Consider the following 24,843-nt stretch of genomic DNA (forward strand, 5'->3'; position numbering starts at 1 on the left):
CATCATCTTTAGGTGACAGAGCTCCACAATGTGGGTGCTATCAGAGAAAAAGCCATCAGCTATCAGCATGGAGCAGCCTGATCACAGGAGGTGGGGATATGTGAAGAAGGGCATCTGGTGAGCATCTCGGATGACAACAGTTTCGTATGGGAAAATGTGGTCCATTAAACAGCCCTAGGCTGTTTAGGATTCATCATATGCAAGCCATATATGGGGAATGTTTGGCTTGATTAGCCATCCTTGGAACAGACTTCTCTTAGGGAAAAGTAAGGAATGTGTATTATTAATTATGAGGCAAAATGAATGCATATAATGCTGAAAATTAAAGCTACTTTCCAATATAAAAGCAAATATGGGGAGTGTTGAAAGAAAATGTTCGCAAAGCTTGTTTATTTACATCACAAATGGCACTTAGCCCCATCTCTATTGCAAATCAGTTTTTCCCAAGTATATTTTTGCTGCATTTCCATTACCAACTGCATAAAATAAGAAACATGATAACCCTTCCTATGCTGGAATTTTCTATGCCAAGAAATAGCTTATGGTGCTTTGCATGAAGGATGCTAATTTGATCACTGTTAACTACTAAGCACTGAAATAATGCACATTCCGCTTTTACTTCACTTCTAATCAGATTTCTCTTTTTCTGATTTCTAGGATATGTGGATGTTCTCCATTCCAATTTTTTTGTTCTGTGGGTTGGCTCTGTTTTGCCCTTTCTTCTGACTCCTGAGATTTTGTAAGTTTAATTTTTGGAACAGACACGCACACAGTTTGCCACAGTTTTCAGCTCATGTCTCCCCACCCCCTCAACTGGTTACTGATGTAGGCATTTGCATATATGCATCAATTAGCACACTGAAAAACTTTGATTAAATTGCACTGCAATGAGAATGCATGGTGTTAGTGTACAATCACATCAAGATTTCTTTTTGCATGGTGCATTAATCAGCATATGTATGTGTTTGTGTTGGTTGGCATCTGTCTGCTTTGGGAGACAATGGAGAAGTGTGCATTTGTGGGTGAAGTCAAACTGTGGCTGTAGAGACCAATACTGAAGAGACATGTTTTGTTGCAGCTGGGGAAGATGAAGATGCCTGACTGTACTGCTGCAGATGCCCCATGGTGTTTATTTTATCTGCGCTTCTCCTAGCCATGTACATTGGTAACAAATAAAGGTAGGGAGACCACATAGATATCACCAGAACAGAGCAACCATATCACTTAAAAAAGAGAACAAAAGAGGGCACAGTTTCCTGAAATGGAATATCAATTGAAAATTGTTGCAATCTGAAGAGCCGTAGAAGTCTGATCAAACTATGATTTTTAAAAATAAATAAATAAATAAATACATGGAAGAATGGTAGATTGTTAGCATGTTGGTACTGTTCTGCAAAATGAGCAGGTAATTCAGAATCCCAATATCCAGGAAGAAACTCAGATCAGGAGAATTTTGTAAGCATCTCGTCCCCACTGCCCTAGTCTTAGGCACATCAAGTCCATATTCTTCTAGAGTTTCTTTTAAAAAAATATTAAAAATGAGGGAAGCTTCTAGAAAAGATCATTTTGAAAGGAAAATTTTATTAAATGGCAGAAGCAGAAAGTATCACATGTGAAGGATCTATAGTAACAGAGAGGTAGAAAGTCCCAGGTTCAAATCTTGCCTTCTCCATTTAAAAATATCATTGTTATGAGAACTGGAATAGACTTCTGGTTGAGAACCTGGAGAGCTGACAGAATTCATACACATTGTCTGACTTGGTTACAATAGCTCTGTATGTCTGTCTGACTCTACCCAGCCATATTGCACTTAACTGCTTTAGAACCAATTAATTGATGCAAACAATGTGTCATTAAAAAGCCTATAAATTCAAAGCAATACTTGCAAGCCACATTCCATTGGAGAGTTAAGTCACAGCTACATGAGTATGTGGTCAGTTTATTGAATAAAGTTCACTGACCCTGGCATACAGCAGGCAGCCTGTGAATAGGTTGACAGAAAGGCTAAAGTTGGGTTATTGTCAGCGGAAGTATTTTACAGAAGTGGCTCTTCAATGTGGAATGTTCTTTCATCAGATTTTTTACATTGAGCCTATTGTTATTTCTGCAGATAAAGCAGTCCCTATTTAATACATCACTGACATCAATGAAATCAAGATTTCACCTTGTTGGGGGGGGGGAGTGTCTTTGATTTAGCCACCGCACAGTAAACTGACTTCTTGAAACTGCCCTTTAGATTTCAATTCCTAGGAGAAGTAAAGGTTAATTAAATGACTGTTTAGAGTAAACAGAATATTTTTTTTCCTCCCCAAGTTGATCTTTAACCCAGTTTGGAAATATACCAGAAACAATTTCATGGAGCTGAGACACGAAATTGCTTTCTATCAGTTCAGCTCAGAAGTTTTCCTTAATTAATTTAGAGTTGAATTTTGAACTTCTTATTAATTCCTTAGATTTATAATGCATTCTTCAAAGAAATCAATGCAGAGGTCAAGTTAGTGCAGTGTGACCTTCGAAGAATGAATGAATGTGCCCCAAATTTCAAGCAGTGATAGCAGCATAGCAAATGGAAAGACGCTGAAAGTGCTTAAATCCTAAAATGTGGGGTGTTGGGCCATGAAAGTTCTTTCTCCTAAATCCATGTGCAGTAGAGTGGGCTATGGGTATCAGGCAGGAAAAAGTGGTCACACCTTGTATCTGCCCACATGATTGAAAAACATGGAGCAAGTTATTTTAGCTAAGCATATACTGGGGGCTGGAGGGGGGGAAGGCAGGATGACAATGACACACAATTATGCTGCAAAGTATTCACTCCAATGGTCCCTTTTGATGAAGCTCAAGCATGGAGCACAATTATGTTTTTTTTCTAGTAAATTGCTGTCCCTATTTTATCTTAGTGTTGGGGAGGGGAGAGAAATGGATTTCAAGTTTTATCCTCTTACCCCTGACATCTAGAAATTGAAAGTTGTGAGGGAAAAGCATATGCATGGATGCATCTTGACTCCGTTATGTGTGTGGAAAATCCCATGCAGCAATGCTAAAGGCATGTCCACCTTTGATCATGATTTAGGTGTTAATCCAATTTTCCCCCATTTGAATCAGTCCACACCTGCAGGTATTTGAATTTGTACATGAGGAGCAAATTCATTCTTTCCAATTCATATCATTCATTGCAATTCAATGATATATTGCTCTAGTATATGCTCAACCTGGGCTGCATATGTACTCCCATTTGTTCTACCTCCAGGGTAGTCTTACTGTTGGTTTGGGAATCAGTATACACATGATTTTAGTGCGTACTGCAACATGTGGCGAACTAATATTAGTGTACTGGAAGAAGCAAAGATCACCAGTTGAAGCAATGATTCTTCAACATCAACTTCGTTGGACTGGTCATGTTGTGTGGATGCCTAATGTTTGTCTTCCAAAGCAACTACTCTATTCTGAACTTAAAAATGGAAAGCGTAATGCTGGTGGTCAACAAAAGAGGTTTAAAGACTGTCTCAAGGCAAATCTTAAAAAATGTAGTATAAACACTGACAACTGGGAAACACTGGCCTGCAAGTGCTCCAGTTGGAGAGCAGCCTTTACCAAAGGTGTCATGGGCTTTGAAGACACTCGAACTCAGGACGCGAGGGAGAAACATGCTAAGAGGAAGGCACGCTTGGCAAATCCACACCGTGATCAACTCCCACCCAGAAACCAATGTCCCCACTGTGGAAGGACGTGTGGATCCAGAATTGGCCTCCACAGTCACTTACGGACTCATTGTTAAAACTGTGTCTATGAAAGACAATCTTACTCGGCCATGAGTAATTGCCAAAGAAAGAAGAAGAAGACAGCCCTGCTCATTCTGCAAAGCAGAAGACAGCATTCTGCTCGTTTCTCCTGCTCATTCTGCAAAGCAAAATTTCAGTTTTAACATCTAGAAATCAGTCTGGGGCCACTAAACTGGATGGATTGACAATGTCTGCTGTGATTGCTAAAGGGAAAAGATTTGAGGCTCACAAGACCTTGAAATTGGCAACTGTAAGGTTTCAGTATGCTTCATTCATTTGGTGGTGTTTTGTAATTCTGCCTTATTCACCCAGCTGCTTTTGTTTGATGCGCCTTGTTTGCAAAGCTCCTCAAATCAGACAAGACTCTTTGACACCTGTGAATATTTGCTTCTCTTCTAGGCAAGATTTGTGTTTGTAGAAGGAGAGTTAGTTGTATGCACAGATTAGAATTTAAAACACAATGATTTTAATAACCCTGTTTGAATGTGCTTTGTGGGCAATAATTAGAAGCATCACAGCTCTTTAAATATGACACCATCCCTTTACTGGACAATAATGATTCATCTCCCAGCAGAAAAAGGACTGCACCGAAAATTAAGAATACAATAATTTCATTCCAGTGCCTTTCTGGGGTTTTTTAGTGGCCAATCGCTCAAACATATATCCTTGTTCTGACAGTATTATTGCATCACTGCAGAATGTTAAAAGACTCTGCTAAAAAACAGAAACCTACTCACTTTAAAGCACAGAGTTTAGAGCACTTATTCAGGACTGGAAGTCACCAATAAAAGCGAAGAAGTCACTCATCTCCTTATTCCCAAAGATCTTGAGGCCTCCTAGACATGGCAGAACAAGTTGCTAACTCTAGAACTCAGGGATGAAAATGAGACCCTTTTATGGCACAGTATGTTATACTAGAACTGTTACTCTACCCCACACCTTTCCATCTACATTCACCATTACAGACCCCATACATTTGAGCTGGCTCTTAGAATCATAGAACTGTAGAGTTGGAAGGGACCCTGAGGATCATCTAGTCCAACACCCTGCTATGCTGGAATCTGCAGCTGTCCCATACAGGGATCGAAACTGTATCCTTGGTGTTATCAGCATCACACTCTAACCAACTGAGCTATCCAGGCGTTATTGTTTGCCTTCATATTTTCACAGGGATGGTAACAGGCTTCTGCCACTCTCTCTGATTCAGCTCTCAGGTCTATGAAATGCATCTCCCCCACCTTGTGTACAGTTTCTTGTTTTTATTCATGTTATGATATACAGCAGAGGCACCAAATAATGGTTATAAGTAGAGGAACAAAAAATCTGCAACAACTTGCTCAGTGAGGAACACAATTGCAAGCTGGAAGTTAAAAAAAACATTGTTTTCACATCATTTGGCCTGAATTGCTTTCGGAAAGGGAAATCTCTTCCCCAATGAACACTTAAAATGCAGATATAGGGCTTTCATGATACAACCAAGGGCATTTTGTTTTAGAAGTGGCCAAAGAAGATATGTGGATTTTTAATGCATTTTTTTTAAAAAAATAGTTCTATAATGAAGCATGCAAATATGCAGATAGTTCTTCCATTTAGCAAAGCATATCCTCATCCCCACCTGCCAGTCCAAGCAATCTTGCTGATTTCCACTTTCAAGTTCGTAAAGTGGGGTGGGTTGAGGTTAAGAGAGCTACAGAGAACAAACAGACAAATATTATTCTACTATCTGCAGTCTCTTCTGAATATGATTTGTGATTCTTAGGCTTATTAGGAATGTACCATCACTATTTCCCTCTCAAATCTGACCTTTATTCCATTGGTACTTTTCTCATACACTTTAATCCAAATACTTTCAGTGGCAAATCTAGGAAGCAGCTGGTGTCAATCCCTAGTGATCTGGTTAAAAAATAATCACCTTTCGTTTATTTTTTATTTTTTATATATTAAAAAACAAGGCGAGAACAAGCTGTGTTATATTTAGCCTGCTGTAGTCTTAACCTTTCTTTGAAATGCGAATATCAGCTCTGCCCACAGAGGAGTACAGCTGTGATAAGTGGCAGGGGAAAAAAGTTTACTGATGTGTAATCAGCAACCCAAGTAGGCAGGCAGAAGTGATTTGATAGCACCCTTTCCATGCCAAGGTGCCTTGATCTAGCAGCCGAGTCTTACAATATAGTAGCAGATGAAAGTCATGCAAAAAGCAGCCTATGAACAATCACGTACCAAGTGTACACTGTGCCATAGTATGTGTCTGTACTTGGGATTCCAATGTTGCCATCTTGATGCTTTGCCAGAGTTTCTGAAAAAGGAGGCACACACTGGAGAGAGAAAACATCACCATACAGATGCTGTCATCTTACAGTCACAGGAGGGTAAATGTCTCAGTCTCTTGGGGGCACTAAAGTAAAATATATTAAGGAAGCAGATCCAGGAAAACAATTTTGAAGCACACATGGAATCCATATATTTACCCAATAGCTTCAATGGCCAGCTCATGGATCTGATGCAATAGGCTGCCTTGTTTATGAAACCTCATGTCATAGAGAATAATAAATAGACAATGAGGGTTGAGTGAAGCGTTGGAATTTAACACAGTACCCCACATTATCCCTAGTGTGTGAAAAGGCCATTATGTTTGGTTGCTTTATGAAGTAGGGAAATTACACGACAGGAGGTAAAGCTGATAATACGGCTCAAAACACGTTGCTGTATCTTAATGAAACTTGTTTATTGTAGGTGGCTGCAGTAATCAGTGCAGTATTGATTAGGTGAAATATGGGCACTGTAAACCATCACGGTAAAACTAGTTGCAAGGGGGAACTTTGATTGATTCTTTCTGCAACTTTCCCTCCCCCTGGAACACACACAGACACACACAAGTAAGGATAGCACCAGCAATGAATGCTTGTCATGGACAAAACCTCAACACCAATGACTGTCAAGACCTCTCAAACAATGGTGTACTAAACTTTGTAGAATGATGCTTTGTGGACAGAACATGGAAGATCAATTGTACAGAGCCCTGCAGTTGGTATTTATTATGTTTTACATAATGATTTTTTCAGATCTCATAATTTATCCAGTGTTTCATGAACAATCCTCATGACAGCTTCTTCTTGCTGCTCTCCTTCCTGTTATGTCTATTATATATCATAAAATGCTGCTTAAGCAGTTCACGCATAAGAAAAAAGACAGTGGCCATGCATCCCATATCATAATACTTTGGTCAAAAAGCTATTATAAGGGCTATCTTGTCCAAGAACATAGAACAGGGGCCCTAAAATTGCCTGTCAAGAGTTAGGGTCTAGACAGCAAACAGGGCAAGCAAAAAGGATCCCTGAATTACAGCCTTCCCACTGTGTAAGATGTATTGTGTTTCTTCTTGAATTATAGTAGTTATTTCCAGATTTGCATCTATATAAAATCTGTGTATGTAAATTTTATGTAAAGCTGTATATTTTTTGGGTCTTTTTTTAGTGAAGCAATTCTTCCTTTTTAGTGATGCACTGGTGATAATCCCATAGATCAGAGGTGGGGAACCTTTTTTTTCTCACAAGATGACAAAATGTCTTGGTCTGACACTCCTCATTACTGGGACTCAGATCACCCTTCCGCCTGTCTTTGTCTTCAATTACGCATGCTTTCCACATTTTTAATAATAAATAATAATAATAATAATAATAATAATAATAATAATAATAATAAACCTTTATTGTCACTACACCACCTGTGTGCAGTGAAATTGAACGAGCCCCCCCATTCATTGTTTAACGCTACAGCTGATCTGAGAACGAGCATCTTCTCATCTTCTCTCCATCAGACCTTTCATCCTCTTCCCAAAGAATTGAAATGACCTATCATTTTATGAAACAAGCATAAAAGATGCTTTAGTTTTCTCTAAAAGCAAAAGGATAATAACAGCTCTCTTTCTCTCTCACTCTTGGCATACATATGACTATATGAAAGACACTCGGGCTCCATCCCTTTGAAGATGCTAGCAAGTTTGTGTTCAGTGTGAAAACATACATGCATTCAGAGTTATCCTTCTCTGACCTCCTGCACTATGTATTCCAGTCTGCGTCAACAGGAGCAACTAGAAGAGTTGCATCAAGAAACCACAGCAACTGACCCCTCTCCCCCACCCCACCCCCCACCATTAGCCAACTTTGTTGTTTCAGCACAGGAGATAAAAATAAATTACATGAATGCCGTTTCAGAAAGACAAAGGTACTTAATTGGCTTGCAGTTTGCTGCACTGTAAATAATAAATCACAGTGTTATGAACGTGACCTTCCTTTCTGCTATCAGCCTGATCTTCTCTGAGCAGGGGTACAGAAACCAGCAGTCTCCATGGTAGCACTGTCAGCATCTCAGAAATTGCAGGCAATAAGTGGAGGCTTCTGGATCAACAGATATCACCCTGGCACAGCCTTGCACATCTGGCTTTGCTTTTTGGAAGCAGGTGGCCTCCACAGTACATCCAGCTGCAACATTGTTTTCACTGAAAGACAAGGAGAAAGACAAACAATGGTTGTGATGAAGCTGAAGCCATGAATTATCCTGACAAGATGCCAAACATCTTCTGCAATGAAAGATGGAATGGTTTGTGTAGGTAAAACAGGCACACACATCATCACAGGGACTAGGGTAGTGAGGATAATCATAGCCAGCAAATAGTGCCAATTTAATTGGCAAGGCATTTACTTAAAATTTGTTAATATTTGGTGAGTTATTTACTCCGGAGGTGGTTTTAATGTTGTGCCTTGTTCAATAATCTCAGGGTTGGTTTAAAATAATAATTAGGGCTGGATCCAGCTTTACACAAGTTTTGAGCACATCCATTGAAATAATGGTTTACGACACAGGTGGCGCTGTGGGTTAAACCACAGAGCCTAGGACTTGCCAATCAGAAGGTCGGCGGTTCGAATCCCGCAACGGGGTGAGCTCCCACTGCTCAGTCCCTGCTCCTGCCAACCTAGCAGTTCGAAAGCACGTCAAAGTGCAAGTAGATAAATAGGTACCACTCTGGCGGGAAGGTAAACGGCGTTTCTGTGCGCTGCTCTGGTTCGCCAAAAGCAGCTTAGTCATGCTGGCCACATGACCCGGAAGCTGTACACTGGCTCCCTCGGCCAATAAAGCGAGATGAGCGCCGCAACCCCAGAGTCGGCCATGGCTAGACCTAATGGTCAGGGGTCCCTTTACCTTTACCTACAAACAACTCCCTTTGATTTCAGTGGCTCTACTCTAAGCACACCTGCGAATGGCTCCAACCCTCAGTCAATAAAATAGGTATGTATCCAGCTAAGTTCTTCAGAAACTCAGCTGAAACTAATGTGCCCAGGTAGGTTAGACTGGGAGAGAGTGAATGGCCCAAAGTGGACTTCATGGCTGAGGGGAGATTTGAACCCTGGTCTCCCATGTCCTATTTCAGCACTCTAACTGTACACTGCCTCTCACGTGTGCTTGCACATTTTCCATAGCATAAAAATACAGATATAAATACATATAGTAGATTTAGAGATAGTGATTACACTCCACTGTCACCTCTCTCTCTCTCTCTCTCTCTCTCTCTCTCTCTCTCTCTCTCTCTCTCACACACACACACACACACACACTTGTCCTGGTCCTTTTTTTCCTGTGCTTCTCCGTTCAGGTACAATCATTATCCTACCAAAAATACACCAACAAAAAACAGTTGAACTTCAGCTCCTCCTTCCTTTGAATTGGATCCAGTGAGCCTTGCACACCACACAAGAACGTCCAAATCTACCATACAGGACCTCTGGATTTGCCATTACAACTGTAGCACCTTATGCTGATTCATTGAGTGCCCTTGATCTTTCTGCAGTATCAGAAGAGAGTGGACCCTTGAGGGTAAGGACCCTTGAGCTGTTTGATCTTTGTGAACTGCTATTTGAAATGGCCTCAGTTGCACCTCTTGGGCAAATAATGTGAAGAAGAAGCAGGGCTGCATTAATGGACCTGCCCCTGGCACAGCATACCCCCATTAGCCTTGCTCCCACATCTCCACATTGGGCACAGACGCAGGCAAAGAAACCCACACAGAGAAGCTTCACGCAATCTGGACAGCTAGTTGTTCAGGAATCTGGATGCCATAGAGGCTGTGCATGCAACCAACTTATCACACATAGAAGATGCTTTGTGGGTGTCTACACTCCATGCAAGGACTCTAAGGAAGGTGTGGATGGCTCATTAATTTGCCAGTGGAAGTAGAGCCAGTAGCACAGCCTCACTTCTGCTACATGAATAGGGGTACTGGTACAGACCTATCAGTGGCAGAACCAGCAGAGCTCGTGCTCATTCTAAAAGTTCTGGATTATGCTTTTGGTGTCTTCATTTAACACAATAAATTTCTAACAGTCTTGCCACCTTCCACTTGCATATGATAAGAGGCTCATACACATGAGAATGAAAGGAGTGTTGCATTGTCATTGGTGCTAGTAGGAAGATGGCATTTTAGCTTTTTATAATAATCTTCAGGAAGTCAAAGGCAAATGTCACAACTGCAAATGTTAACACCGATAAGTAATTATTTAGTTTCCGGATCTTGAAATACACAAGAAAAAATATTCACTCCTGCTCACTGTTAGAGCCCTTTCCATATTTGACAGCTCCACACGTACACATGAAGGTCACCCGCACATCCTGATTTCACTTCTATTCGGTGGAAGTTTCAAGATTTTCTTGAAGCCTATCTCAGGTCTCTGGATATACTGTGTTGATTTTCTGGGCAGACAAACAACAGACTGAAGCTCTGCTATTTTGGAGCTGGTTCCATTCTAATCAGGGAAAAGAGAACCACTGGAGTCAATTCTGCACAGTAAATTGGATTCAGGCTTTGTTCCATAGCCATTGGCATTCAAAATTGCATGCACTAAAGGCAATATCCTCAAGCAACTTATCTACAAGTAGTGCTGAAACAGACAGAAAACAGCATAATGCTGGGAGTTCCAGAGAAGCCTACAGCACTGATAATGTCACTCTGTGAATTAATTTACCAATGGAATGGCTATACAGGTGTATGAAAATTTTTAACACTCTGCAAGTTGTTAAGATTAGGGCTTGTTTTTGTATAGGTACTGAGCTGGATACAGACTTTGGCTGCCATCTTATGCACACTTACTGGGAAGTTTATTCTCACTGAAGTCTATGGAAATTATGTCTGAGTAAATCTGCATAGGCTTTTCACTGTTAGTTGAACTTAATTTCCATTGAAATGAATGGGTCACCATTTAGCCATGAGGTAACTTTTCACATTGTTTTCAGTGTGACCTAAGTGCAACTAACATACTCTGGATCAAACATACACTGTTCTGGATGTTTATGACAGGGCATATGCACCTACTTTCCTTGGAATGAGAATCAGAAAGGAGGAACAGGTTTCTGAACAGAAACTTGGGACATTATTTCAAATCCAAAAGCAGAGGTTATATACACAGTTCTCTGTGTGGTGTTGGACCTGTGATGGTTGTTTTACCTATTCAGGTCAATACAGCCATCGTGAAATGAATATGCATGCATGTTGTTGTTTTTCCTAATGAGCCTATGGTTTTGTGTGTTCACTTCAAGAAATATCTTCCTGGTTGGCATGCAGAATTTGATTCCGTAGCTTTGTAGGGGTCACTGCTTCTGTGTGATACTGAGTCTGTTGCATCTGCTTGGTTTCATGCTAATATATGAACTACCAGACCAATGATTCATTCGAGCTTGCTAATGAGTCTTTGACTGTCAGTGGCTCTCCACATCATGCAGAGGTCTCACTAACTCTGCTACAAGAACTTTTAGCTGCAAATGCCAGCCATTGAGCATAGCAAAAATAGCTCTGAACTATGGCCCCTCCCCTAAGAGTGCAATCTTATACACACTTACCTGGGAGTCCTACTGAACCCAAAGGACTTAATTCTGAGGGGGCAGGCATAGGATTGTACTGATAAACAATTAACTCCCTTAACACATGTCAAAAAAGGCATGGTGCTCCACATTCTGTTCTGGGGCCAAAGGAATATCAGTGGAGGGGAAAACATGGGGAAGGAGCTACGTGTATCATTCATAGGCTGAAAAAAGTCCTTTCTTCTTGTTGCCTCTCTGCTACTGTTGGACTTGATGTGGTTGGCTGGTGCTCCAGAAACATCTGATCACCACAAGGGCTTTGGTGATACCCCAGTCCAGGCTCCAGAGTTCGTGACATTCCCATGTTCAAGCTTCCATGTTCAGTGTTATTCTACAAAATCTATCAAATTTGTCCAAGGTGTGCTGAACAGCAGCATAATCTGCTGTTCAGTTTTGCTTTTACAGTACCTACTCAACCATCTACTTTGTTCATCTCTCCATCAGCTAAATATGGCTTCCTTGTCAAAACATCATTTTACCATTATTGCTTATTTCCAGAACATTTTTTTATTATCCAGCTCACAAACCAGCATGCAACCAAAGCTGGTGAAGCAGCTTCTGATTTTCATGGGCATCACTGTATGGAGGATTCAGTCTTCTGAAAATAATGCTTGCTGTATGTTTGTTTGTTTGTTTGTTTGTGTGTGTGTATATATATATAGAGGAGAGAGAGAGAGAGAGAGAGAGAGAGAGAGAGAGAGAGAGAGAGAGAGAGATGGTATTACACAGACATCTACTGCAAAGTAATGGAAGAAATTGAAAAATGCAATTACTGCCTGGCTGATAACAAAATCACCAATAGCAAGAGTCAAACTTGTGTAGAGGCCTACTTTAAGAGTTTTTAAAGTCTCACCCACCTGTATCCAAGGACTCTTTCACAGATTGTGTAGTAAGGATTCCTTCAACACACCCACTGTCTCTCAAATATTGCACAAAGCATACAACTCTTTGGCCCTTTTATCTGCTCATGTGGGACCAATATAGATAGCTGGCCCTGATGAATACTTGAGGTTCCCGACCCCTACATTTGAAATTCGTGGGCAGTCATTTAATTTTATCCTGATTCTAATTCTTAAGCTGTATTTTAATCAATTGTTTGGTTGTGTTTTAATGAATTTGATATTTCATGTTAGCCTCCCTGAGCCCGGTCTTGGCCGGAAAGGGTGGGGTATAAATAAAAATTTACTTGTTGTTGTTGTTTAGTTGTTTAGTCGTGTCCGGCTCTTAGTGACCCCATGGACCAGAGTACGCCAGGCACTCCTGTCTTCCACTGCCTCCCGCAGTTTGGTCAGACTCATGCTGGTAGCTTCAAGAACACTATCCAACCATCTCGTCCTCTGTCGTCCCCTTCTCCTTTCAATACCCTTTCTGGTTTATATACTTTTAGCAGTAGTTGCCAACAATATTCCAAAATAAATTTAGCAGTGAAAGCTAAGGACTCCCCCTCCCCCCCAATTCTGCAGAAGATACTGGATTTTGCACTAAAATCTAATGTTCTAGGTTACAGTCCATCACCAGTTGAGCATCTTTCTACACTCCTGGAAGAGAACAAATATGAAGCATATTTCTACACTCCTGGCAGAGAATATATTGTGAAGGAAATGCCTAAAGTCTTTGCACCCCAAAACTTTGTAACCCTAGGCTTAAAATAGAGAAATAACTCACACAGGGTCTTAATTAGAAGCCACAAAGAGCTGTTACTTAAATTTAGAGAGAAAATGATGGAAAGTTTCACTATTTATATGTTTAAGCATTAGTTGTCTGTTTAATATACCAGATGTCTCTGTTTTTTCTACTGGCTGACGCTTATGGACTTGTCCTCTCAACTTTACCTATATGCAAATATATACCTTATGCTATGAGTGTGATTAAAATTGGCAGAAACTGAAATATTTGAAATATCTCAAAGATTAAAGAGTTATGTAACAAATACTATGTGCACATGTATTGGGATATGCCAAGCAAAGTATAATAGTCTCAATGATTTCCTTCTTTGGGGAAGCACCTTTGGGGTTTCACCAAAGGTGGAGGTGCTGCCCTGAGGTTCTGTACTGGTGCAGCAGAAATAAAAAAAAAAGGTGCTTAAATCTGGCCTGCTTTGCTTTGAAAATATGCCTTGCATGCGTTTTTATTCCAGGAACCTCCTACTTAGGAATGAACCTGGGGTTTCTGGCCATGCCCACGATCAATGGTGGTTGTTCTTCATAGCCCTCTGGGGGCTGTGAGGAAGTTCAGGCAGGGGGAAGAGGTAGTGGGGTCTGGGGATTTCACTGCATCCCACAGTGGTACACAATCCTGTGTCTGCCAACTTGAAATGCAGAGTGGGTGCGACCTGGGAGTATGTTCCTGCCATGGACAAGCCTCTGTTACTGGCATGATTTGTAGATGGTTCCTCCTTAATCTGGACAAATGGCATTCATCAAGAGGTGCTCCTGGACTGACACATGCTAATGGGCTGTGATCAATCAGCTGACAAAAGGACTAGGCTTGGCTCTCTGAAGGTATTTGAATGTTTTTCTGAAGCTTGAGAATCCCTACAACAGCTGGGAACAGAAGGAGGAGGACAAGGTGCTTTATGCTTTCTTATGGTTTTCAAATGGTCTTTCCTTTTATTGTCCTCCCCTGCACAATGAAAGAGATGTGTGTAGCCATTGCTTTGTTACTCTGTCTGAAACTTCAAAAAGTGGAGGGAGGCTTTTTATTTATGCTCAATAAGGAATTTTAATATGGTTTTGCTATGCCCCCCCCCCCCCAGATCTAGACTGAATGGATTTTATCTATGAGTATCTGGACTGGGGTGTTGTAGGAGGAATGGGAGGAGGGAGAGAATGAGCTGCAGCTGAACAGATGTGGAAAAGAGGCTGAAATTGAGAAAATATCTTGCTCTTAACTGTGTGCTGAGAAAGAACTCCAGAGGGGAATTTTAATGGTGGAAGCTTGGAGGTGCACGCTGTGTATTATTTATTGATGCAGCTCATATGCTAGTTTGCAAACAGCAGAAGGAATGGAATGTGATCTTGTACGATCCAGATAAACACTGCAAAGAACTGGACAATGGAAAATAGTAATGAACTCTCTCGGCACACCAGTTCTGGAACAAAAATGTATATGAAGGACTATACACATGAACTGGATTTTATATTTATAAGATGTAACAGAGGTGCTGTTTGTAAGGAGGAAAAAGCGGTCAGCTGGAAGAATGGTTTAATGGCAAGTGACCACTGGACACTAAATAAGAAATGATGTGGCTACGGGAGGAAATGATTGACATATATTTGCAACACGAGCGGGAAACCTGATTTTAAGAAATTGTATTAAATTAAAGTAGTTCAATTTGTTTTGTAGTAATTTGGAAAAACCATAAAAATAAATAAATAAATAAAATGAATGAACTTGGGAGTGGAACTGGCCACCCCCTTGACAAAATGAACATTTCATGATACTACTGACTCTTTGAAATCAATAGACAATGATTACTCCTGACTGATATCATAGCGAGAGTTAGTGCAGCATAGTGGCTAAGGGACTGAACTACGGTATCTTACCTCTGCTATGAAATCACTAGGCAGCCTTATACTCTCATCTTCCACTCTGAAATGACAGTACAGAAATAATAAAACTGATCTATCTTACAGTGCTGCTGAATGAATTAATGAGCTAATGCATTTGAAATGCTTTCAGCTCTCTCAAGCACAACACAGAAATGCAAATAACCATTGTGGAATATGCAGGTCTTTACTATTAAGAACTATGTAAAATTCCTTTAGAACATTAGAAGCTAGTATGCTTGATTGCTGACATTTTCCGTTCCTGCACATATTTGCTCTGATCCAGCAAAGACAACCTGTGGTTTGGAGAAAGAATTCCATGAATGCTGAAGAAAGGAGAGAGAAATAAACCTCAAGCATGCCACTATTAAGTGATGCCCAATGTAGGCATCCAGAAACCAAAAGTACTATTCCATTATGAGGGAAATTCTAAAAATGAGTAACACTGGCACTGACCTGGCTTAGTGTGGTTCTTAATTTATAGGCATTCTTGAATCAAACTTATAGTGGGGCTCAAAAACCTGGAATTTACTTGGTTCCATACAGAACTTAGCAGAGCTCAGAGCAATCAGCCCAGGTCTGTGTCTATGGCTCTACTTTCAAATCCTTTTATTTATTTGTCATGCTAGAGCGTTAGAAGGGGATGTGTGGTATGGGATGGAACCCAGGAACTGGCTGCATCATTTATTCTGGATTAACGGTGCATTTTAAAACTCTGGCAAACTAATTCTCTCTAGTCACATTTCCACATCACAATGAAAACATTTGCCTTGACAACGAATGAATTTAGCTCCTTTCATTATAATTAAGGCCAATGCATGTCAAAGGCAGCATGTACGCCATATATCACTGGATTACCTGTCTGTTGGGCAATACTTTTTAAGCACTTTAAAGTTTTCACTACCTGCTGCTTTTCATTTAGACACAATTAATCTTGTAATGAGGTGGAACCTATTTCCCAGCCCTTACAGTTTGCTTTTTCAGCTTCCCAAACCATGCATGAAGAGGTAAATTTCCAGTGGGTCTCTGAGTTGCTGCTCTGTTTATATTCAATAGAATCGGCTTACCCTGATTTCAATTCTGGTCTGGTCATTTTAAAATTGGAACTCCTGAAAAACAAAATGAAAAACATGCTATTTCCAAAGCAATATACAGTAAATCCAAGCATGACCACAGAGTTCCTTGACCAATCCTATATGATCAGGCCTCATCTTAACACATCCAAAATGGATCTCCTAGAAATAAAAATGTCTATGTGTCAGTAGTGATAGGCCACATATCTAAAAATGCTGGCAAAGCTCATCAAAATGCTCAGAAGGTTCTACAGATGAAAGTTAGGCTTGTTGACAACTAAGCAGGATCACAGGAGGTTAATGAAGTAGACCAGGAACATGGCAATCAAATAAGGAGAATGGATCATACATAAATATCATTTGGATCAGCCCATCTAGTAGAGTACTTAACAAAGATGAGCAGGCCAGGATCTGATCAGTGCTTGGAAGAGAGACCACTTGGGAAGCCTACACATACTTCCTTCAGTTCCAGAAAGAAAGTTCGGACACAATGTAATATATCACATCAGTGAACAGAGCTGGTGTTAAGCACCCTATGCTCAGTTTAGTTGTTCTGATGCTCTTTTAATATTTGTAATGATTTGAACTCTGTTTGAAAGGTTGCATCATGTTATGTATTTTCTGCTGCTCTGAGTTCCTACAGGAGGAAAGGCAAGGTAAAAATCTTATAACTAAAATAAAGTAGTGAAACACAATAAAATAGGATAAAAGAAGGAAAAAGTAGCAATGAAGAAGTTGCAATTTTTTCTAGAATTTTATGGTGCCCTCCATGACAAGCTCTCCCAGTAGCCATCTCTTTCTCATTTCTGCCAAACAGAAAGTTCTGTGCATGCCAATCAGCCTCTTACTGGACCCCAGCCCCAGTGTGCCCCCTCCAAAACTGGCTTGGGGAGGGTCAGGAGAACCCCAAAAACAGGGCACGGGGAAGAGAAGTGCTGACATGCTTTCACATATGGAATGTTTATAATAACATGGCATGACTTTACCTCTGAAGGCATACTCTTCCATTGTCTCCCGAGACAGACAGATGCCAACAATTCCACCTGATATTTATATGCCTTACTCCAGGCATTCACATGAGAGAAGCATTGCCTTGACATAAATGTACTTAGTACAGAATATAGCCTTGGATGTCTGATAAACCACTAATCCATTCATTTCCAGAAACATCATAACTAGATGTATGCTCACCTAATTATATCCCTGTGTTAATAAGGTCTCATTGACCTCGGCCTTTAATATTGTCCATTATTGCTTTGCGCCATGAAACCTGTCCCCAAGTACACTGAGGTTAAGCTTTTAAAGCCATGTTGACCCCCTGCAGAAAGCAGTAAATGGCTATGCCAAGACTTAATTGTACTTGAGAGGTATTTCAAGTACCTCTCAAATCTCTCCCTTGCTCTCTGTTAACCCTTGCACCCAAATAAATCTAAGTTGGAAATGAGTTGAGAGCCAGAAATATTCAGCACTGCATCTCGCTTCCATTGGCAATACAAAATACCATCTTGGCATGTGTTTGGGAAAGTTCCCCTATGTAGGCTGTATGTGAACACAAATGTAAGCAGGCAACTCAGTGCTAAAGCATAGCTGATAGACAAAAAGACTAAGCCCCCTACTACAGTCATACCTCATGTTACATTTGCTTCATGTTACGTTCTTTCAGGTTACGTCCCACGGTGACCCGGAAGTACCAGAAAGGGTTACTTCCGGATTTCGCCGCTCACGCATTCACAGAAGTGCAAAATGATGTCATGTGCATGTGCAGAAGCGGCGAATCGCAACCCGCACGTGTGCAGACGTGCCGCTGTGGGTTGCGCTCTTTTCATGTTGCGAATGGGCCTCTGAAATGGATCCCGTTCGCAACCAGAGGTACCACTGTATTTATATTGGGCCTGACTTATCAGAGGCTATATACTTCTGGCCAATCAATAGGAATATAGTCAGGAATTTTCCTGCATAAGAAAAGGATGTATAGCTTATTAAGGATTCTTCAGCCTTGGTCAGTGAATTGAGGGCTTCTTTGTAAGACTAGCAGTCCAATCCAGTCCAAGTTGTGTTTACCCAGAAGGCCATGGAAATCAGTGGGGCTTATCATTAGGGCAATGTGCACAAGATTGCAGTTTTAGCAGAACTGGAAGAATACAATATATTGAATATATGTCAAATTATTTATTTAAGGATTAGAGGATTCAAATACATATTACATGCAAAAAAAACTATTAAAAATCTAAGGAAGTGTTTGAAAGGGGTGATTTGGAATGGAAAATCAGCAGAGGGAGTTGCTATCCCAACCCATCAGGTGGGAGGGAGGTATTCATGGTGAGTTCCACCACCTCGTCTTCTAGGAAAATGGCACTGCATAGCATTGTTTTCTCTGTATTGCCACATTCCTCTAACAGGAATGATTTGCAGCAGCACAGAGGCAAGACACAGCAAACTTTTACAGGAGAGCACTTTGCCACGTGGCACAGCCATTTTGTGTGAGGAGCCTCTCATTAACTCAGGGACATGTTTGGATTTCAAAGAAGCTATTAATTCAAAGAGCTTGTTGACCACTGCTAAATTCCCTAATAGGAGTAGATTTGGAAAGCGTTCAAGTGAATTCTCTCCTGATAAGTCAGATGCAAGCTCCTTGCCTTCCCGAAACAGAGGTTAATTTACAAAGTTGGTCAGAAAGTTTAAACAGCAATTTAATTTTTTGAAATATTAATGCATAACCATAGCTTGGCGCCAGGGAGGAAATTGCATTAGGGCTGAAATAGCCCTGCTGTCTAATGTCTACACCTAATATGTACGCTTGGTTTTTAATGCTCTGCAATTCAGTTGATGGAAGACTCTAAGGATTAAATTTACAGTAAAGAAATTATTTAAGGTTATAGGTACATTTCTGAATTTATGGCATTTTGACATTCAACGTGTGTGACTGAATTTCTACTTCCATAACCTGCTAATTACCCATGCACAGAGCTGGGTAATGAATTGAGTGAAGGACAGCTTAGCCCAGGAATTCTGCTGCAATGAATCACCAAGCAGTGCATTGAACGGGAAACATCGGAGGAGGGTGGCTGAGCAGAAAATATTTTTTTTTACCTGACTTAAGCCAAGGTCAAAGGAAGGAGAAGAGATAGGCCAGTATTTAGCAAGTAGGCTGGAGGCTCAAACAAGTTGATTTAAATTTCCAGGTTGTTTTCTGCAGTTATTCTGTGCTCTGTGACCTTTAATAGGGCTGTGAGCAGGACTTTTTTCAGCTGGAACTCACCAGAACAAAATTCTGGCACCTCACAGATGGGCACCATTGCCATTACAAGAGAACAAAGCAGGCATTCTAGAAAAATAGCACTGGGTATGAGTTAGTGTTGATGCGTAGGGAGGAACCAAATACATTTGTGTGAGATATCTTGGAGGGAAGGGCCATGGCTCAGGGGTAGAACATCTGCTTTGCATACAGGTTCAATCCCTGGCAGGTTCAATCCCATGAGTATGTATGTGGTACAGCTTGACTTTCCATATTTTCACCATTTTAAAACACCTCTGTCACTCATAATACCCCTGTTTTGTCTTCAGTTAGCTAACTGTATGAAAGTTGCATTTACCCACTAAAGGCAGCTACTGATCCACAGCAAGGCAGACAGGAGGTTCCCAGTGTAGGAGTCAGGCTGGGACCAAATGTGTGGCTATACTGAAATCTAGATGTAGCGGTTGGGTTCTCCAGCCCAGGATCCTGGAGGTCCATAGCTTAAGCTAGAACTTGACATGCAGTAAGGAGAATGCCTCTGTTAACCAGACAAAGGTGGAAGACCCAGCTTCTCCCATTTAGGGACAAATCAGAGGCTTCAGAGTTCTGGGCTATCACTAGGAACTGATGTTGCATGCCCCTGTTCCCTCGGACATTTGAGCACCTGCAGTTCATGGTATCTCACTGGGCTAGGTCACAGATGCTGAAGTTTGTGGCTCAAGGTCCAGGAAAGGCAGGTCTGAATGATCTGCTGCATCACTAGAACAGGGTGGTCCAACACACCCTTGGCAACATTTGATGCATGCCTCAGCCCAGCCCTCCTGTTGCCTTTCCAAAGCTGGGAAAGCAAGGCGCTGGGCTTTGGAAAGAAGGCATGAGGGGTCTGACAGAGTTCTAGAGTCCCCCTGATACCTTCTCAAAGCCTAGTTAGTGCTTTCCCAGGTTGGGAAAGGAGGTGGGAGGGCTCTGACTCCCTGCCAGAGCCTTGTGCCTCCTTCCCAAAGCCTGGCACCTCACTTTGGGAAAGCAGAGCAAGGCAGGTGGTGGACATCAAGTTTTGGCCTCGCTCCCCCTTCCCCAGTGTGACAAGGCAGTGTGGGCTCTATCAAAGTACTCTTGAGGCCTACTTGGTTTGAAAAGTTGGCCAGCTCTGCACTAGACAATAGCCAAGCCATCCTACCCAGGAGAAGGATGCTGCAGCCACTTCCTTCAGCCAGGTTCCATAACAGTATCAGCTGTTCTACTGGCATTTTATAATTATGTTGCATTTTTGTCTCACAACAACAATAATAATGCTATTTTTCTTAGACCCCACTCTTCCTCTCATGAGTGACAAACACAATTTTCTCTTGCAATTAGATCACATTCTGCAAATCAGCAGACTTTGATAAGTAATTACTGCCCCCCCAATGTTCCGTTGTATGCTTTTCAAATTAATGAATACATAAATGTATTCCAGTTACTAATTATGAATATGCAATTGTTCCCCCCTCTAGATTTCCTTGATTAATCAATTAAACCATATTATTAATCAACTCATTTTGTGTGTGTGCGCGCACGCGTGTGTGTATTCAGAATAGTTACTGAAATTCATTACATTTGGGTGTGGGTGCTAAATAAATTAAAGACCTACAAGTTGCTCTTAGTAGTATACGTTTTGCTATACCTAAAATCATCTTCCAATTATGGTTACAGATACCTTTCAAGTTTCAGCATTGTGGGAAGATACTCTAGGCCCCCACCTCCATTAGTATGGACACATAGTTCCCACCATGGCACTGTTGCAGTGAATCCACTGACCTTTTCCAATTGTGGCATCTGATGCTGTAGTTCATCTCTGCAAACAGATGGACAGATGAAATGAGGTGAGCTGCACTGGAGCCCTGGCTTTCACAAATATCCTTTCATTCATGAAAAGTGCTGTTTTTTTCTGGTGGGGGAGGGTGTATCAGGTGTAGAACTGATTGCAATAAAGGAATTCCAAAGCAATCAGTCTGGCACTTCCACTTTGTGACTCTACATAGTGTCACAGTGAAATCACACTGTGCAACACAGTGAAGGGGGAAGGAATGGGTTTATGTGCAGTCAGTCTGAAACGGTACCCAAAATCCTCATTTTTCCTCCTCCAAGGGAGCATTTCTAATATGCATTAACTTAAGCTCTTGAGCCAGCTGTATAAACAAGTGATCAAAGCCCTCTCCTTTATCAGTCCGTGACGGCAATGGATGGCCTTGCCAGTTCTAGCGGAGCAGGGATGGCACGTCTGGGTCTTATCTTACATCCTGACCACAAAGATGCACAGACCTTGTCAGGTCTGACAAGAGACCCGGGAACGGCGCCAGGAGCGCTCTTAGAGTTGGTGACCTCCTGCCCCAAGATAAGAGTATAGGAAGAGGAACAACCTTTTATGGTCAAGAGTACCAGAACAGGAATATCTGTTTATGGGCATGGATGTCAACTTACGTGTATAAGCTGACGTGGTTGGATTCCTGAGGAAGGGGGAGAGGGTGCTTGGAGGATATATACTGCATTAAATTTCTCATTTCTTTGGACTTGCTGTGAACTGAACATGCATGTGCCTTCTGCTATCCGGAGAGCAGAATAAACTCTTTCTCTGAATCAACCTTGGTGTCATTTGACTTCCTTCCTCCCGCCCGGGAGCAACGCAGACACCACCAATCGGTAAAGTATAATAAGGCTACAACAGAAAGTCTGGAAGTGCCGTTCCAGTTGCCTGGACAATAGGCCAGAGCACTCCCTGTTCTCTACATGATTCAGACTGAGGGCAATGCGGGTGGAGTGAGGGCAATTCAGCAGCCCCGGCAGGTGGTGGTAGGAGAAGGAGGCCAAGTCCAGTGAAGAGGAGCTGTCAGCCATTGAAGCCACATTCGGCTCTACCCCCTAACTCCTCCCAGTGTCTCAGCACCACACACATGCCATGTGTGTGTCATTGTGCCCCCTCCTTCCCTTGCTGAAGTTGGCATCTCTGGTGCCAAGGACTACTTCTTACCACTTCACTGTTTCCTCATTGATATAAGAATTGGAGACCCCAGGTGCATATTTTTATCATTTTAATGTTTCAATGTTTCACTTTGTTTTCAACCTTTCAGAATGTATTAGGCCTGATTTTTGTGTGTTCTGCCTTTGTGAGTTTCTCCCTGCCATGCTGCATTCCATCTCTCCTTATCCACCCTTGAAAGTGGTACAAATGGCAGTATGTTTTAGCACCAGAGTGTAAATCAGCTCTCCTTGAAGCTGAAACCCAGGAAGAGGATGTTATGATGCTCTTCCCTCACTGGACATCTGAGACCTGAAATGGTCAAATGGTCTGGGTACATCAGGGCCACTCCAAGGTGATTATGGTGGTGAAGTTACCAGTATGGAATCATACATATTTTACTTTGCAAGACCTGTAACCTTTCCTGACATATGTGAAGATGTTTTATGACTCTTTGTTTGCTGTGTTTGAACTACTATATATGTAAGCTTTTGTTCTGAAGTGCCTCGGGGCAGACCTTCTCAACCAGCACGTTGAGTTGAGTGAGCCCTGTCCTATTGCAATAGCTATAATAAATGCTGGGTCCCAAAATCTGGATGATGGACTTAGAAATAGCTTCACTGGTTCTGTGGTTTATTTGAAAGGTGGTTGTTTCTTACCTGGGTAGTGAACAAGGTGGTGTAGAGGTGAATTCTTACCACATCACCATCAGTAGTTTTCAATGCATCACATTTCTATGGACTTTCTAGGCTGGGCTGTTAGGCCATAATATTCTGCCGGTGATTCAATGCTCATTAATGAAAATGATTTTTTTTCTTATTTTTTAAAAAGGTGCTGCTTAATATTACACTGTTGGAATTACCTTATTGCACAATAATTTCAATAAAATGGCACATGAATTAGTAATAGGATGAGATAGCTTGAAGAACAGCAGCCTCTTCAGTATGCACAAATTCAGTAATAGCTGTAATTATAATGAAGTAATAATAAAACACAATGTCTTACTCTTTTCATTCAAGGGCAGCGAGTATGAATAATGGATCCCTCTCTGACTTCCTTTTAGTCATTCTTCTCTTAATTATGGACTGAAATAAAACAGGGTTCCTTAAATTTTGAAGGTTAGTAGAACATTGTTGGTGATACTATCATTTTTCAATGCTCCCAGTTATTTGATGCAATGCCAAATGATGACTGCAGGAAACCACCATATGTATGAAAGGTTTTAGCGTGATCATCATCAACATCATCATTTTATTAAATTTCCATACCACTCTTCATCTGTAGATCTCAGGGGGCTTCACAGCATGGGTTAAAACAAGAAGTGGTTTTCTGAAAACAAAGCATACACTTTTTCTGTATTCATCTGTCTTTTCCAAGCCACTGGCTGAGTTACAGGTAACTCCCTGCCACTATTGGCTGCACTGATGTGATGTCACAGAATGTTGATGGAGTGTGTAAAGGAAGTGAAAGGTATGTCTTGCTAGGGAACAAAGGAATGCAGAACTTTGGGGAAAGAGAGACTGTTAATATGAAATGGCCAAGGATGCTGGCCAGCTTGGGATGCTGGATTTCAAAGCTGATGTAAAATTCGGCTCTAGAAGAATGATAGCCAAAAGACAAGAGGCCTGGGAGCCAGAGTGCCTAAAAGACAAGCAATAGACTGAGGACTCAGAACAAGGACCTGGAGGAAAGACCACCAGAAGAGGCAAAGGTCTGGTTCATGATACTAGTTATCACTATATAATTGTGTGCTTGGGTACACAAGCATGTGGACAAAGTTTAGTGAGACTTGGACGTTCAGTGGACATTTGCACAGGAAGAATCACAGTTTCTGCAATAACAATGGTTTGCCAGGTGGAGAAGGTGGCAAACTGAAGCAGCCTGGGACTAACTGCAGAGGAAAAGGACCTCAGGTACAGGAAGTGCTAATCCCTCAAAGCTATATGTTCTTGGTTGGAAGGAAAGCAAAAAGCAAAGGAGCAGCGGCTGGTCTGAGAGGCAAGCAGGCCATTAGCTAAGAAATGTGTGTCTGTATATCCATTATTTGGATAAACAATTCTATCTATAGCTACAGGTTTTTAATTAAGAAGTATTTAAGTATAACATTTTAACCCAATCTTATGATAATGCTAAAAAATGCTTGAGACACAAGTTATTGTTTGCTAGGAATTTGCACCTTCCCTGTTGTTCACAGTTTCTTCTCTCACTTCTGTTCCCACAAGCCTGGATGAAATATGTAGACCGCCAGAAGATCAGGCACATCTTATATGTACCTAGATAGATGTGTGCCTTTGATTATGCC

The 24,843-nt window shown here is 41.3% G+C and overlaps 2 long non-coding RNA genes across 2 annotated transcripts; one reads left to right on the top strand and one right to left on the bottom strand.

Moving 5' to 3' along the window:
* The first annotated feature begins 17 nt into the window (after positions 1-17).
* LOC310764220 lies at positions 18-21,489 on the top strand. Its single transcript, XR_014549080.1, has 3 exons — positions 18-117; positions 658-739; positions 21,239-21,489. It is a non-coding gene; the product is annotated as an uncharacterized lncRNA (long non-coding RNA).
* LOC310764226 lies at positions 15,402-16,329 on the bottom strand. The gene is made up of 2 exons (XR_014549087.1): positions 16,205-16,329; positions 15,402-15,531 (listed from the first exon to the last, which is right to left on the bottom strand). It is a non-coding gene; the product is annotated as an uncharacterized lncRNA (long non-coding RNA).
* Positions 21,490-24,843: the final 3,354 nt, after the last annotated feature.

The sequence above is a fragment of the Podarcis filfolensis genome (genome assembly GCF_964270895.1).
Source record: "Podarcis filfolensis genome assembly, chromosome: 6".
Taxonomy (NCBI): Eukaryota; Metazoa; Chordata; class Lepidosauria; order Squamata; family Lacertidae; genus Podarcis; species Podarcis filfolensis.